The sequence below is a fragment of the Pelodiscus sinensis genome, chromosome 20 (genome assembly GCF_049634645.1).
Source record: "Pelodiscus sinensis isolate JC-2024 chromosome 20, ASM4963464v1, whole genome shotgun sequence".
Classification (NCBI taxonomy): domain Eukaryota; kingdom Metazoa; phylum Chordata; order Testudines; family Trionychidae; genus Pelodiscus; species Pelodiscus sinensis.
In genome coordinates this window covers 25386370-25403049 of record NC_134730.1, presented here as the reverse complement: position 1 = coordinate 25403049, position 16680 = coordinate 25386370, and positions in this window count along the sequence as shown.

The following is a 16680-nucleotide window of genomic DNA, read 5'->3' as shown; positions in this document are numbered from 1 at the left end:
TGCCCTCAGGGGGGAAAAGATACCTGGATCTGTCTGCCTCACTGCAAAATTCCTGAGCAGAACTTTTTTGAACATTCCTGGTCAACTTGGATTCTATTGAGCGGCCTCCTCCCACGCTTATCCCAAGTATTTCCCTATCATTCTCCATTTCTGAAAGCAAATTTGAACTGACTTTTTTTCCAGCCAATGTCATCCAAATGCTCCTATGAGGGACATGATCTCATTGAAGTCGATACAGCAAAAGTCTCACTTTCAAATGTGTTGGACTGGATTGCAGGAAAGAACCAATTCTATCCACTACAGGCCAGGCACTGCTGAAATTTCCGTTCACAGGCTAAGTTATACACCATGGGTCAGCTTAAGGCAGAGGTCTCAGTTCTGCAAAAATTGCAGATTCCAAACACTTCATCCCTGCGCTGGACTTGGAACTAAAGGTGGGAATAGTTGCTAGGGAGGAGCAGCTATGAATAGTCTATGGACATTGTGTTACATTTCAGATCCATTTCTGGCCCTTGGTTTCTATTGCTGGCTTCGCCACTGACTTGGTATGTAAAGTTTTGGCTAGTTAAATCTGTAAAATTAGGCATTTTTTAACATATTTCCCGCAGAACCAACAGCCTCGTTGGGCCCCTGGGCAAAGTGGGAGGGGCCCAGAAGGGGCGTGGCCTCAGGTGGAAGGGGCGGGGCCAGGGTAGCCAGCCCTCAATGCCACCTAGAGCAAACCACGCTGCTCCGCCCAGTCTCCGAGCTTCCCAGAGTGCATTGTGTGGCACTCCAGCAGTGAGTTAAAAGGGTCCAGGCTCTGACCGCCGCTGCTGCTGTGGTAGAGGCACTGGCCAGGAGTCCTGGGCCCTTTTGAATTGCCATCCATCAGGACAATTGCTCACTTTGCCCTTCCCATTGGCAGACATATTCCCCTGGGAGACTGAGGCATAAAAAAATTATACACTTGTGAAGTGACCAAATCTAAAAATGTTAGGATGCAATTTGCCCTTCCTGACAGGGCCGTCCTTACCCATACACAGAATACGCAGCTGCATAGGGCACCCAAAAATTTGGGACACTGCTGGTTCTTTATGTCCACCCATCCGCCTCTTCCTCTCCTGGTTCTTTGGCGCCGCTTCCTCTGGAGAGGATTTGTTGAACTTAAAACTAAAAAAACCTGCCAGACCTACTAGCAGAACACTGAACCTATATAAGAGCCATTCCAAGTGGCAATGACGCCATCTAACGGGCGTTTGTCAACCCCAGGTATATATTGTCCGTTTCTGAATTGACTATGTACGTCGACCGGGTCTTAGTTTAAAGTTTGTTTTAAAAATATTCCACTAGTGCATTGCTGAAGATTATAAAATCTCATCTCTAAAAAATGGCTCCCCTCAGGCACAGGGGCAGGAGTTCAATAGAACTGCGGAATGCTCCATATATCCCAAGATTGGCCCTGCTCCTTGAGCAGGTATTTCTAGAATCAGACCCTTAACCACACCATATACTTCTGCAAGTCACATTCCACACAAGGAAAAAGGGGCTAGCTCATTTCACTACTTTTATCAGGGATCAAAACTTAAATGGCCGTGAGGAAGTAACCCGGGTGACATTAGCATTTTTGACTTCCACTCGAACTTTTGAAAAATCTGGAACTTGGCCGCCTCACAAAAAGCTTTCATCTTCACCAGGGGTGGGTTTATAGCTCTCAGACACTTTCTATACCACTTACCTTTTCTTTTTAGATGCAGGATGCATTACTACAAGACACAGAGGTCTGGGCTCTCCCGATAAGGAGACTATTAACAGCTTTATAAGGTATTTTGAAGAATTAGGCATAACAGTACCGGTTGAACCTCTCTAGTCTGGCATACTCTGGTCCAGCAACATCCATGGTCCGGCATGATTTTTGTTCGACAGCTGTCCACTTCCTGAGGGTGTAGCCATGTTTCCTGAGGTAAGATAAAGCTTGTTTATCACCACCAGTCTTGGCTTTCAGTATTCTGTGCTATTTCACTCTATTTTACTCCTACATGTCTTCTAAGAGCCCAGTAAGTAGTGGTAGTGTTGGAAATGCTGCTAGACAATCTTGACCTACCGTTCAGCAAATTCTCTGATTTGACACCAGTCAGGTCTCAAGGGTGAGAGATTCAACATGTAATAAGAAAATGGGGTAAGACGTATGAAGTCACTTTTGAGATATTCACATTTGTATTAATATTATTTTTGATGTCTATTACACCTTTCAATGGAATCAAATCAGTGATTGAGGGAACATTAATTCATTAAGTTGTATAGAAGCCATGAAAGATTAGTATCCTATTCTCCAGGTGGGGAGACACCAACGCACAAAGAGGTTAAGTGATTTTTCCAGGCCCACTCCCTAAGTTGGTGGAAGAGACAGAGACAGGACTCCTGGATCCTAGCCCTTGACACATTTTCTTGCCTATGAACGTTAAAATCTACCACTCTCCATGCTGGTCTCAGAGATGCAGAAATGCTCTGTCTCTAAGACAAAGCAGTTCACGCTTGACTCTGACTCTACCTGGTGATGTCCTCGCCTACGGCTCAGGACCTTATGGTTTCAGTCTTTACTCCAGCATTTGGGCACATGATGTTGAAATGGATGTAGGGTAGAGGTGGGCCAATACTGGGGCATGTGCCAGATTTGGTCTGCTAGGGTTAGCCCCTGGAGGGGCCCCACACTGTTGTGTTGACCTGTGCCTCCACTGATATGGGGGATCATAGCTCCCATTGGCCACGGATAGCTGTTCCTGGCCAATGGGAGCTGCGATTGCCTGTACCTGGGGAGGCGCATTAAATGTAGTGGCAACCCTGGTGAACCCCCGCCATTTTATTGCCCACCCCGATGTAGAGGAATATGACCTAATACTGAATATTACAGATCACCTATTATGGAGAATTCCCATTTGTGTCTCATTTCTACAGCTATTCCCTGTTGCTCCTACTCAGAAAACAGTTACAAAATGATGTTTATTTGCAGTGCAGACACGGGTGGTTGCGATGGGACAATAGGGAAAAGCCCACTTGATTATTGCCCTATTCTATTCTTTCTCCATGAAACATCTGGCCATTGGTCTGACCCAGCATTGCCATTTTATGTTCTTAGAGCTTAACTTTACCTCTTGCCCATCCTTCCCTTCAAAAAAGGCATCGGTATGTGCAGTTTGTTGGAAATCATTGATTTTTCCAATTAAGGATATGCCTAACTCTTAAAGAGTTGTCCCTTTTCTGCCAGTGAAAGATGACGGGTTGATGGATCCAGAGATAGAATGGGACTCAAGCATATCCTTTCCCAAGCAAATACTTCTCTGGTTAAATAAATGTCTCAGCAGTACTCTGGGGAACATGTCGTAGGAGGGGTCTTAGAAGATCATGGCTAATTGTATGAATTATAAGGACACTAAGCCTAATGCTTCTTGGATTTTACAGCAGTAAATAAAGCAGTTAACACGCCACCAAGTCAGTGGAGTAACACCAGTGTAAAACTGCGGCAAATGAGAGAAGTAAGGAAGCACACACTTCCTTTGACCAGCTGGACTGATGGATTCTCTGCTCACGTCAATTTTAGCCAGTTCTAGCTTTAGTAACTGCCACTGACTTACTCCTGTGTTACCAAGGTTTGAGCAAATGGTTTCTGGCACAGAAATACTAAACCAGACACTGTCAAGAGTTATAAATCTGCCTGCCCTGGGGCCAAGTTCTGATTCTGAATACATGAATGTAAATCGAAAGTATTCCTCATTCACAGTCTGAGCAACTGTTAATGCATACGGCTGGCCAAAAAAGAATTCCATCTAACGTTTTTCATTGGAAAACTGGTCATTTGATTAAATGAAAGATTTCATCGGAAGTATCTGCTTTCCTCATTTTTTGAAAAACACAAAAATCCAAAACTTTTTGGCCAGAAACAACAAAAAAATGTTTTTCAGTACTTTTTAGCAGGTTTTTTGCGATAAATGAATATTTTCAAAAAAGAAAAAGAATGTATCCAACCAGTTCTAGTATTGGTACTAGCCCTCCTTGGAAAAGTGTTGGATCAGTATATAAAACAGTTACATCACCATAAGACCCTCATATTGACTGGTTTGCTCTTCAGTATAAAATTATTGCTCAGCTATGAGACATTCAGGCTATGTCTAGATTACAGGCTTCTTTCGGAAGAAGCTTTTTTCGGAAGAGATCTTCTGAAAAAAACTTCTTCCAAAAGAGAGCGTCCATACTGCAAACATGCATGGAAAAAGCGATCTGCTTTTTCAAATGAGAGTATCCAGACTGAATGGATGCTCTTTTGTATATAAGCGGTGATTGCTATGGATGGAGTGGCCAGGACACCTGAGCTTTTTCCTCTTTCCTCTTCTTCCGAAAGAACTCCCTCTTCCCCATCCATAGATGCCTTTTTGCAAAAGAGATTTTTCACAAAAAGGCTTCTTCCTCATAGAATGAGGATTACCAATGCCAGAAAACCTCCTCTGTTCTTTTGATTTTCTTGCGGAAAAATGCGATTGCAGTGTGGATGTTCCTCAAGTTTTGTCGGAAAAACAGCCGTTATTCCAACAAAACTCTGTAGTGCAGACATACCCTCAGTGACACTTGGTTTACAAAAATGAATTTAATGCCAACAAGCTTCCAACAGAGTTCAGAGTTTGCATGGCAATCTGAAGCATTAATGTAATGGGTTGGGCACGCCAGTTTAAAATTAAAAGTAGACTGCCGTTATTTCAGTTTAGAAACATCTCTCTTTGATTTATTGTCCAGTCAGTGTCCTTTAAAAGAGGCACGTCACTTGGCAAACTTCTCGACTGATACTAACTAACCTCTTCCCCTCCCCCCACACTTCGCTGGTCAATTCAATTTAATCTTAATTGCTCCTTTGTATGAGAACCTGAGAAAATATAGTAGCAAAGCAAATTCAGAGGATGTGGTTATCATGAGATAATCAACTCCCTGGGAAAATGAGATGCACCTGGCTGAGCTGTGCCTTGTTATTCCAGAGGAGAGTGATTAAGGATAAAAGCCACACCTCCTACTGCAGTCATGCCCTGCTGCAAAGATTCACCACTCTCCTAGAATTACAATCCCTTTGTAAATCAGCATTGATGATACAGGTGACACACTTGTCCACAAAAACAAAATTCAGCCAGTGACACGAGATGTTACAAGATGCTTATTTAAATCACAAAAGCAGCGAGGAGTCCTGTGGCACCTTATAGACTAACCGAAGTGTTGGAGCATAAGCTTTCGTGGCAAAGACCCACTTAGTCAGATGCATGTAGTGGAAATTTCCAGAGGCAGGTATAAATATGCAGGCCAGAATCAGGCTAGAGATGACGAGGTGGATCCAATCAAGGAGGATGAGGCCCACTTCTAGTAGCTGATCTGGAGGTGTGAATTCCAAGAGAGGAGAAGCTGCTTTTGTAGTTAGTGAGCCATTCTGAGTTTAATCCTGAGTTGATTGTGTCAAACTTGAAGATGAACTGTAGCTCAGCAGTTTCTCTTTGAAGTCTGGTCTCAAAGTTTTTTGCTGCAGGATGGCTACCTTTAGATCTGAAATTGTGTGTCCAGGGAGACTGAAGTGTTCCCGTACTGGTTTTGGTATATTTTCATTCCTAATATCTGATTCGTGCCCATTGATTCTTTTACGTAGGGACTGTCCAGTTTGGCCGATGTATATAGCAGAGGGGCATTGTTGGCACATGATGGCATATATTACATTAGTAGATGTGCAGGAGAATGAACCAGTGATGGTATGGCTGATCTGGTTAGGTCCTATGATGGTGTTGCTGGTGTATACATGTGGGCAGAGTTGGCACCAAGGTTTGTTGCATGGATTGGTTTCTGAGTTAGAGTTATTATGGTGTGGTGTATAGTTGCTGGTGAGAATATGTTTCAGGTTGGCAGGTTGTCTGTGGGCGAGGACTGGCCTTCCTCCCAATGCCTGTGAAAGTGAGGGATCATTGTCCAGGATGGGTTGTAGATCACTAATGATGTGTTGGAGAGGTTTTAGCTGAGGACTGTAGGTGATGGCCAGTGGTGTTCTGTTGGTTTCTTTCTTGGGCTTGTCCTGTAGCAGGAGGTTTCTGGGTACACGTCTGGCTCTGCTAATCTGTCTCCTCACTTCCTCATGTGGGTATCGTAGTTTACAGAATGCTTGTTGAAGATCTAGTAAGTGTAGGTCTCTGTCTGAGGGGTTGGAGCATATGCGGTTGTACCTCAGTGCTTGGCTGTAAACAATGGATCGTGTGGTGTGTCTGGGATGGAAGCTGGAGGCATGCAGGTAAGCATAGTGGTCGGTAGGCTTTCGATATAGTGTGGTGTTTATGTGATCGTCACTTATTTGCACCGTGGTGTCCAGGAAATGGACCTCCCATGTAGACTGGTCCATGCTGAGGTTGATGGTGGGGTGGAAGCTGTTGAAATCGTGGTGAACTTCTTCCAGAGTCTCCTTCCCATGGGTCCAGATGATGAAGATGTCATCGATGTAGCGTAGGTAGAGAAGGGGCGTAAGTGAACGAGAGCTGAGGAAGCGTTGTTCCAGGTCAGCCATAAAAATGTTGGTGTATAGTGGGGCCATGCAGTTGCCCATAGCAGTGCCACTGGTCTGGAGGTATATACCGTCACCAAATCTGAAATAGTTGTGTGTGAGGATAAAGTCGCAGAGCTCAGCCACCAGTTGTGCTGTGGCATCATCAGGGATACTGTTCCTGACAGCTTGTATTCCATCTACATGTGGGATGTTTATGTAGAGAACTCTACATCCATGGTGGCTAGGATGGTGTTTTCTGGAAGATCACCAATGCATTGTAGTTTTCTCAGGAAATCAGTAGTGTCCTGGAGGTAACTGGGAGTGCTGGTGGCGTTGGGTCGGAGTACAGTCCACATATCCAGACAGTCCTTCAGTGAGAGTGCCAATGCCCGAGATGATGGGGTGTCCGGGATTTCCAGGTTTGTGGATCTTGGGTAATAGATAGAACAACCCCAGTCAGGACTCTAAGGGTACGTCTACACTACATGCCTCTGTCGGCAGAGGCATGTAGATTTGTTTGTTCAGCAAAGGTAAATGAAGCCGCGATTTAAATGATCGCAGCTTCATTTACATTTACATGGCTGCCGCGCTGAGCCGACAAACAGCTGATCAGCTGTTTGTCGGCTCGCCGCTAGTCTGGATTTTCCCCCTGTCGACATCAAAGCCCTTTGTTGGCAGCCCCGGTAAACCTCATTCCACGACGAGTGACGGGGATACCAACAAAGGGTTTTGATGTCGACAGGGGGAACGTCCAGACTAGCGGCGAGCCGACAAACAGCTGATCAGCTGTTTGTTGGCTCAGCGCGGCAGCCATGTAAATGTAAATGAAGCCGCGATCATTTAAATCGCGGCTTCATTTACCTTTGCTGAACAAACAAATCTACATGCCTCTGCCGACAGAGGCATGTAGTCTAGACACAGCCTTAGGGTGTGTTAATTTGTTCCTGTGCTTGTGGGGGGAGTGTCCTGAGCAGATGATGCCGTTCCTTAGTGTATTCCTTAGTGGGATCTGAGGAAAGAGGCCTGTAGAATCCTCGCCGCGTTTGCAGATTCAGACTAACATGGCTACCGCGCTGATTATTCAACCCTTCAGTGAAGCCAGAAGTGGCATTGGGGGTTGGCATTTTTTGTATATGCCGTTGTCATGAGATGCACATCACCCTACGCTAGCCCACTGACCAAAGGCCCTGCCAGCCACTAGCACCTGGAAGCCTCACAGCAGCTTGGAGGATGAAAGGGCTGAGAAGAACATAAGCCCGGCCAGACCGGGTCAAACTGAAGATCCATCCAGACCAGGATCCTGTTTTCCAAGAGTGGGCAAAGCCAAGTGCCCCAGAGGGAAGGAAAAGAACAGGTGATTTATCAAGTGATCCTTCCCCTGTCACCCATGTTGTCTTCATCTTAGGCAGACCATTTTCTGGGAGAACGGGGTATTTTATTCTGTGGCTGTACAGTGCCTGGCCAGAAAAGGATTTGATGTTAACTAAGGTCCCCTACATGCAACAACAACACACACACACATTCTTAGTCAGGGAATCTATTGTGAGGGATATTTAGGGTGTTATAGAAAAATAAAGTACAGGTTGGACCTCCCTAAGCTGGGACTGTCCGGTCTGGCAACATCTGTGGTCTAGCAGGATCATGGATGTCCCTGGACCAAAGAGCCCTGAGGCCGGGAGCCCAGGGGCAGTGGGTTGGAGTTGGGCACCCCAGCCAGGGCTGGGAGCCCTGGGCATCAAGGCCAGCAGTCTGAGGCATCCAGCAGCCTCATGAGTGGGGCTGGCAGTCCAGAGCATCTGGCAGTTGCAGAAGCAGAGCCGGCACCCCCAATCAGAGCCAGCAGCCAGTGGTAGTTCTAGCCGGTAGCCTGTGGCAGCCCAGAACAACAGGGTCGTGAGTCCACAGCAGCCCTGGCTGGGGCTGGGAGTACACTGCGGCCCATGGCAGCCCAGGCTGGAGCCAGAGGTAAGGGGGCCGGTTGCTGGCCAGTGCCAGTGGCCAACTGGGACAGAAGCAGCAGGCAGTGGGCAGGGTTAACAAGCTGGGGGGCTAGTAGTGGGGACCTCTCCTGATATGGCAAACTCCCTTGTTCGGGACTGGTCAGGTCCTGAGGGTGCTGGACCAGGGAGGTGCAACTTGTATACATTTATTTCTATAGCATCCTTCATACAAGCCATAATCTCCAAATGCTTTAAAGAGTCAAGTAGCCCGTAGACATGAAAGAGAAATAAGATGATTACAGGCAACAGGGACAGCGAACACTTCCAAACAAGATCTGAATGAAGTTGGAGAGTCCATGGAGATACAAGAAGAGTTTTCCAGAGACCAGAAGCTGCAGATCAAAAAGCAATTTGACCAATAGTGATGAGACCTAGGGGAAAAATCAATGGAGGCCACTCATGCTAGAAGGTTCAAAGAAATGAGGAATGGAGCAGAATATGAGTGAGTGAATCCTTCTGGATAACTTAACATTTGACCTCTGTCTACATTTAATGGGGAAAAATCGTAGTTTCCTAGCGATGTTGCTATGGTGAGAACACTACACCCATCTCTTGCCTGGGAGGCTCGAAAGTGGTCCAAATGGAAAATATTTTCACTGGGAGCCATCTGTGAATGCCTAAGTAAGGTGAAAGGAGATCGCACGCCTTTTGCTTAGAGCTTCTTTGTAGCAAATACCTCTTCCTGGTTTTGATCAACAACTAACTATCTGGTGATGGTTCACCATGAATGATGCCTTCAGTGGCCATGACCTGGCCGTTGGATTTTTTTCCCACCAGATTGCAGTAAGAGATGAATTAGTTAGGCATGATCCTAATGCCCATTGAAATATCGCCCACTACTGCACAGCCTATCACAATTTCACACAACACTCAATCGACAGGTGGGACTCCCTGTCAAAGGATGTCATGAAGGCCAGGACTTTAACAAGGTCCAAGGAAGAATTAGTTAAATTAATGAAGGATAGGTCCATCAGTGGTCTTTAGCCAGGATCACTTGATGATCACCTATTCTGTTCATTGTTTCTCTGGTAGCTGGCATTGGCCACAATTGGAAGACAGGATACTGAGCTAGATGGACCTTTGGTCTGACCCAGTATGACCATTCTTATTCGATAGCAGCCTGGATAAGAAGGACATACAATATATCGCACACAAGCTGAAGGCAATGCCTACTAAGCAGATGGGACCAGACATCTGATGTCTTTCGCTAAAGTGCAGCTAGCATTATGTTGCAAGACTCACCTTGAGAGTTGTTTTTTCAAATACCAACTTCCCTGTGTTTCCCAACCTCACATTCCTCAAGCTGACACAGTATACTTTGGAAGGGTACCAGATTCTAGTAATTAAACTATTATCTTTTTCTGCTGTGCTGCAAGTCTCTGAGCCCTGAGGAATGCATTGTGTATTTTAATTAGCAACAAGGTCCTGAAAGGAAATATGCATGTGATGCTGATTTAAATAGCCAGATCCGGGCCTGATTTTTTTTCCACTGGGGAATATTAAAACAATATCATTAGCTTGAAATTAAAGTTACACAAGTGAATTTCCTTTCAACACAAACACTAGATCATAATAAGAATAAAATCTAGAAAGTCATCAATTAAGCCAACACTAGTATCAAGACTGACATTGACTCACTTGCTTTTAAATCTCCCAAGTGCATGCACACATGGTCACATCCACTTTGCAACTATCCAAAGTGCACACAAATGCACAACCTTAACTCTGAGCTCATCGAGACTAATGTTAATGTTTTACAGCAAACGGCTGCAGTTAGAACTGCAAATGAACCCGCTGCAAGTTGTCACTGAAAGAATTTTGGGGCAGCTTGAGATCCCCTGATATGTTGGTAGCATGCTAGGTAGAGGTCATAGATTCATTGAGTTTAAAGCCAGAAGCAGTCACCAGACCTGATCTCCTGAATATCATAGGCCATCAGTACCATCCAGCATCCGCTCACTAAACTCAGCAACCAAAATTAGAGCAAAGTATCACATCCCCAGAAGACTAGATTATTACGTGCCAGGGGCAAACAAGAGGAGGGTCCAATGCTTGAGGCCCGGAGGGAAATTAAATGAGATATCAGATAATCCTGTCAAGTGCCTTGCACCCATATGCCACAAAGCAAGGCAACCCCTCTCCCCAAAGATTTCTGTCAAACTGACTTGGGGGAAAATTCCTTTCCACCCCCACATATTGCGATTAATTAGGCCCTAAGCATGTGAGCAAGAAACAACCAGCCAACCACCTGAGGGAGAGAGCTCAGAGCTACCTCTGTGTAGAAGACTAGACATCCCATTTTTAAGGGACAGACCCATATTTAACCTCTCCTGCAGTTGTCCCATATTTTCTGTGCCCCCCTCCCCCAATATTGGAACATCCCTGCTCACCAACTGCCCTCCCACCGGTGGTGAACAGGAGAGTCCAATGGCCGATGATGGAGGTGGATGTGCAAGGTTGGTGGTTGGGTAAAGATGCAGCATGCGTCCCCCCATCCCGTTTCCGGCTGGCACTGGCTGAGCTCAGTGAGCTGGGAAGGCTGGTGTGGGCAGGCAAATGCCAGGCAGGGGCTGGTTATGTGTCGCCTCATCTGCCCACCCATCGCACTTTACATGTATCCCCTGTTGCCTTCCCAGCTCTGTGTGGAGAGCAAAAGTCCTTGGCTGGAGCACTCAGCTCACCAAAGACCTGGTTGGCAGGCTGCTTCCTTCCCCCACTATCTCTGGCTGGGTCAGCACCCCAGAAAAGCCCAAAACCCTCTGGCCCAAGGCACTGCCCAGGAAGAGCTGAGTCCTGCATGTGCCAAAGCTCTGTACAACACTGGCACTGCCCAATCCCAACTAAATCATTCCAGCCAGGGGTTTGTCAAGCCAGGCCTTCAAAATCTCCCAGGCCGGGGATTCTACCACCTCCCTAGGTAACCCATTCCTGTGCTTCACCACCCTCCTCATGCCAACCACCAACTTGTTAAGGGAGCAATCCGTCCCATCACCCAAATCATGAGATGCTGAACAAAACCAGCCCCAGGACCAACCCCGGGGACATTCCGCTTGATGCTAGCTGCCACCTAGACATCAAGTCATTGATCGCTACCAGCTGAGCCTAGCGAGCTGGCCAACTTTATCCACTTTCGAGTCCATTCATTAGTCCGACTGCTTTAACTTGCTGGCCAGAATCTTGAGAGAGACTGCAAGAAAAGCTTTGCTAAAGTCAAGGTAGATCATGTCTATACTCTTTCCCCATTCTCACAGAGCCAGTTATCTCATTAATTACGTTGATCTGGCCTGCTTGCACCCAGAACCTGCAGGCTCCACATCAACCCTCCAGGTAGTGGCTTAGCATCTTCTTCGTCAGCAGCTTCCATCCTGCATCATGGATCAAGGGACTGCTGCATCCCCTAGCACCCTCCTCTGCCCAGGTTGGCTGAAGCTTTTGCTGTCATCTTCCCTGGGCCCTGGTGCACAAGGCAGCCATAGGGTTTAACTCCTTCCTGCCCACCCTGTAACCAGGGGACAGGAGGTGGCTGGGATATGTTAGCAGCCGGCAGCAGCCTGGAAGTGTTACCTGCATGTCAACTCAGTGCCGGCAGGAAGGGACAAGCAGCTTCCATCCACCAGGCTCCAAGTGTTTAACCCTTGCTAGGCCACTGTGGGGCAGACGCCCCGTCACAGTATTCCATGGTAAGTAATTCTCCCTTAAAAAGTGAGAGCAGCCCATACTGACAGCAAACAGGAACAAAATCCCAGTAGCCATCGGCCTGCCATCTGCTCTTTGGTTCAACCAGGCAGACTATCATTTCCTTGCAACGGCTCAGCAATAAATTCATAGAACCACTTAAAGCCATCCCTCTGAGCCTACCGAGTGAGGGAAAGTGTGCCTTGCTCATTAAGATGAGGATACCTGACCCAGAAACAAATGCTACTTAGAAGCCTATGTGTTTGAACTCCATTGTGAGGGGGAACCCTCCCCCCCAAAGTTCTCCCTTGTTACTCGCTAGTTTCCCTGTAGTTTCTCCTGAAAAGTGCTGTTTCCCAGCTTTCAATGGCAAAAGCATCACAATAAACCCTGTAATCTTTTACTAAGCATCATACCTTCCCACTGCTAAAAGGAGAGACCCTCCCATTAGACCCATTTGCTTCCTACACAGGGATCAGAATTTTGCTTTGATCCATTAGAAGACAAAGAAATATTTGGTATTCATTAAAGGCACAAATCAGGTAGGTTGCACTGAGTTTGCCTCAGGAAAGATCTTAATTCAATGGGATTATTTTCAATGGACTTGACCGAGTTGTAAATTCTCATTTGCTCAATACCCATTTTCTGGCTAATTCTAGAGAAAGTGTATCAATTATTGCGAAAACGAGCAATTTCTTCAAACAGAAAAAGTATAATGAATATAAATCACGAATTCAGCCAGTAATCACCATGTGCTGTATAAATTCATGCCTAGGATTAAACCCACAAAATCAATGGGATTTACTCCAGAGATTAATTTGGCCTCATTGTTTTACTAAGGGTAATTTTAAGCAACTGTCTATCTTCAAAAGGAACTTCTTGCCAGACTTGAAAGATCCTTAGCAATAGAAGTATTTGTGCCCCTGATAGGATTACAGAATATCCCATTAATATAACCATCAGGAAACACTGAAAAACAAACCAGCTCCTTTCCTCCCCACAAAACATCCGCCACCAGCTCACATGTTCTTTATCTGTCAGATCTGACACTTAGCAAATTGCACAGAGTTCATCTGATCCTGTGACAGGGACTGGGAAACAAGATACACATTTGATTTCTTTAGCCCATGCATTTTCCAATTCATAATCCAGACCTGCGCATGAAAATTCAGAGTGGTGTCATTTAAACTTGTCTTTACTATAAAAATCCAGGGATGGCCCAAAAGAGCGAGGTATGTAATGCCAACATCTCATTATTTATAGAGAAATCCTGGTAAGTAGAGCTTTGATTAACAGAGGGTTGTACATCATTACAATAATACCATTCGAGCATCCACTCTGTTCACATTAGGAGCACCTTGAGGGAGTAGAGGGTAAAATCACTTTAAGATCCCATTATGCACAAACTACTGCAGAGGCGGAAATAGCTCCTGGCATAGTGTACGTCCCAGTCTCTGAGAAGGCCTATGGCACGTTGTTCTACCTCTCTGCTCCCTCCCGGTAAACCAGCAACCCCCTAGAGTAGGCCTTGCAGGAAGACCTTTTTATTTATTCACCATAATGCCTCTGCTCCCACCAAAGAGGGGAGGGATAGCTCAGTGGTTTGAGCATTAGCCTGCTAAACCCAGGTTTGTGCGTTCAATCCTTGCAGAGGCCATTTAGGGCAAAAATTTGTCAGGGATGGTACTTGGTCCTGCTGTGAAGGCAGGGGACTACCATTATTTCAAAAGAACTATTTTGAAATTAGCATTATTCCTCGAGGAAAGCAGGAGTACAGATTTCAAAATAAGTGGCCTGTTATTTTGAACTAATGGGTTTGGTAGTGTGGATGCTCCACTTATTAATTTGACCTTATGGGGATTATTTTGAAATAAAGCTGTAGTGTAGACCAGGGCCAAAACTATAACGAGAACACAGAAAAATTGCCAAAGTTGGAATGTGGCCAGGTTATTGGCTTTACATCTCATCCAGAAGAAGGAACTGAAAAGGCTCAATTAAAATCACTACCTATACGTTAGTTAGTTAATGCCTATTACGCCTGCTGACGTGTAGGGCAGCAATGAAGATTCTCCATTTTATTGTTGTAGTAGAATTCTTCATTGCTGTTTCCGTAACATAATTTTTTCTAGGTCAGGGTTGTTAGCCCTGAGCCGAACACCCAACCTGGAGGACCAGTGAATCACACTTAGTCTGGTCTCTACCCTTCAACCTGTCCAGCATGGATGATCCTACCAGGAGCAGTAGGCTCCCACCAACATAGCTCTAGGGGTCACTGAGACACACAAGCCCCCCAATCAGAACAAGGTAGTGATCCATTGTGGGGACCATCTATAAGCCACACCAATAATAAGCTATCAACTGTGAAGTTTGTTTCATTACAATCAATGTGGTTAACAAACAACAATCAATCATATTAACTATGACTTGAAGAACAAAAGTAAAAGGATTTTATTTCCTTGCTCTGTCAAAACATGGAATAAACTCTTAGGGCACGTCTAGACTACATGGCTCCGTCAACGGAGCCATGTAGATTTGTTGTTTTGGAAAAGGGAAATGAAGCCGCGATTTAAATGATCGCGGCTTCATTTACATTTACATGGCTGCCGCGCTGAGCCGACAAACAGCTGATCAGCTGTTTGTTGGCTCGCGCGCTAGTCTGGACGTTCCCCCTGTCGACATCAAAGCCCTGGTAAACCTCATTTAAATCGCGGCTTCATTTGCCTTTGCCTATGTGTCTAATCTACATGCCTCTGCCGACAGAGGCATGTAGTCTAGACATAGCCTTACTGTTAAAAAAGAAAAGAACTTTATGGCCTTGACAACACTGAAGCAGAAAGTCGACTTAAAATGCACAACTATGACCTAAGACACAAGACATATCTGAAATTGCCATCCACACAGCAAGAAGTTGATGGGAGCAAATGCACCCGTCAGTGTCCCTTACTCCTGTGAAGGAGCAGGAGTACTGGTGCCAACAGGAGGGCCCCCAGAGTTTGATTTAGCATGTCTTCACTAGACCCGCTAAATCAAACCCCGCAATATTGACTGTGGCAATGTTCATCTTCCCCGTAGTGTGGATGTGTCCTGAGAGACCAGACTCAAAATCATTTTTTTGAGGTGATCACAGAGTTTAAATACCGGATGTCAGCAAAATGCCATCAAGCCCACTGAATCAGTCTAAATTAAGCCTGAGAGCATCGGTTAGGGCAAAATAAGAATCAACCTGAGCCACCCCTGAAAGGTCGAAACCAACCTGAGACAAGGCTATTTTGGGGATTCAGAAAGTTCAGTTAACTTTTTTTGAGACACATTTCTTAAGAAAATGACTGTGAGAAGGGATATCTTTGGGGTATTCCCAGCCTGGCAGAAGCAGCAAATATATTCACTAATTATTATTAGATATAGAAGGGCTCACTAATTTCTGTAGTAGCTCCAGGAACTTTTGCCATGGTGACTTCCAGAGATAAAACCATGGACACTAGAGGCCGGTCCCTCTAGCTGGGAGCTGTAACAGACTTGCATCTACTGATGACTAGCACAGAATGGGGTAGGGTAACAGACACTGACGCGTGGGTTTCTAAAGCACTATGAAAAATGGCACAATGATCTCAGAAATGTATGAGAGGAGAGCCAGGTGAGGATAGGTAAATGAAAGGCCCTTGTTTGAACGTTACAAACTCTGGACAGAGGAGGTGACTGTGTTATAAAGTAGCTCTTTCTGATATTTGCAGTTGCATAGATTCAAGAGGTGTCAACAGAAGAGGTTTTCAATTCCACTATTTGGGGAAAAAAAGGCTTGTGGGAGACATAAAATGCATTTATTTGCCTTCTGTGTCACATGCAACACATACAAGCCCTTCAGCAGGTTATGATCATGGATTTCTCTTATTCAGCTTTTCACCTACGACTAACCTCAGCTAGAATTTCAACACTCATCCTTATGAACCCCACCAATGAATCAATCCTAATGTGCTTGCAATTGTCTTATTCCTGAAACATTTATATTTTGCTTGGATGTTAACAGACGTGTCTTTTCTTTTTCTTTTTCTTTTTTATCCCCCCTTCAGGCAAATGCATGACATATGGCCCAGTTTTTCCCTTCAGAAAAGGCGCAGTGCCATGACTACTCAGTTGTTAAACAGCAGGGATTATCAGGCAGGACAATATTAAGTGGTATTTAACAGCAAGACCAAAGTTCCTTGTCAAATGCTTGACTTAGTGTTCCTTGATTGTTAGCATCCCAGCAATGAGACCTTTTGCACTGAACCATTTTTCATTTTGACAACAAACTACTGCAGCTATCCACAGTTGACTTGCTGGAGCTGACAACCCAAGATTTTTGTGGCAGAAATATAGCTACAGAGTGGCACTCAGGGATGGAGGGCAGATTTTTTTTTTTCCATCCCTATCCCTTCAGAGTGCAACGGCATTCCAAACAGTAGGTGTCTTGAGTCACCGGCTGGCTAATGTATT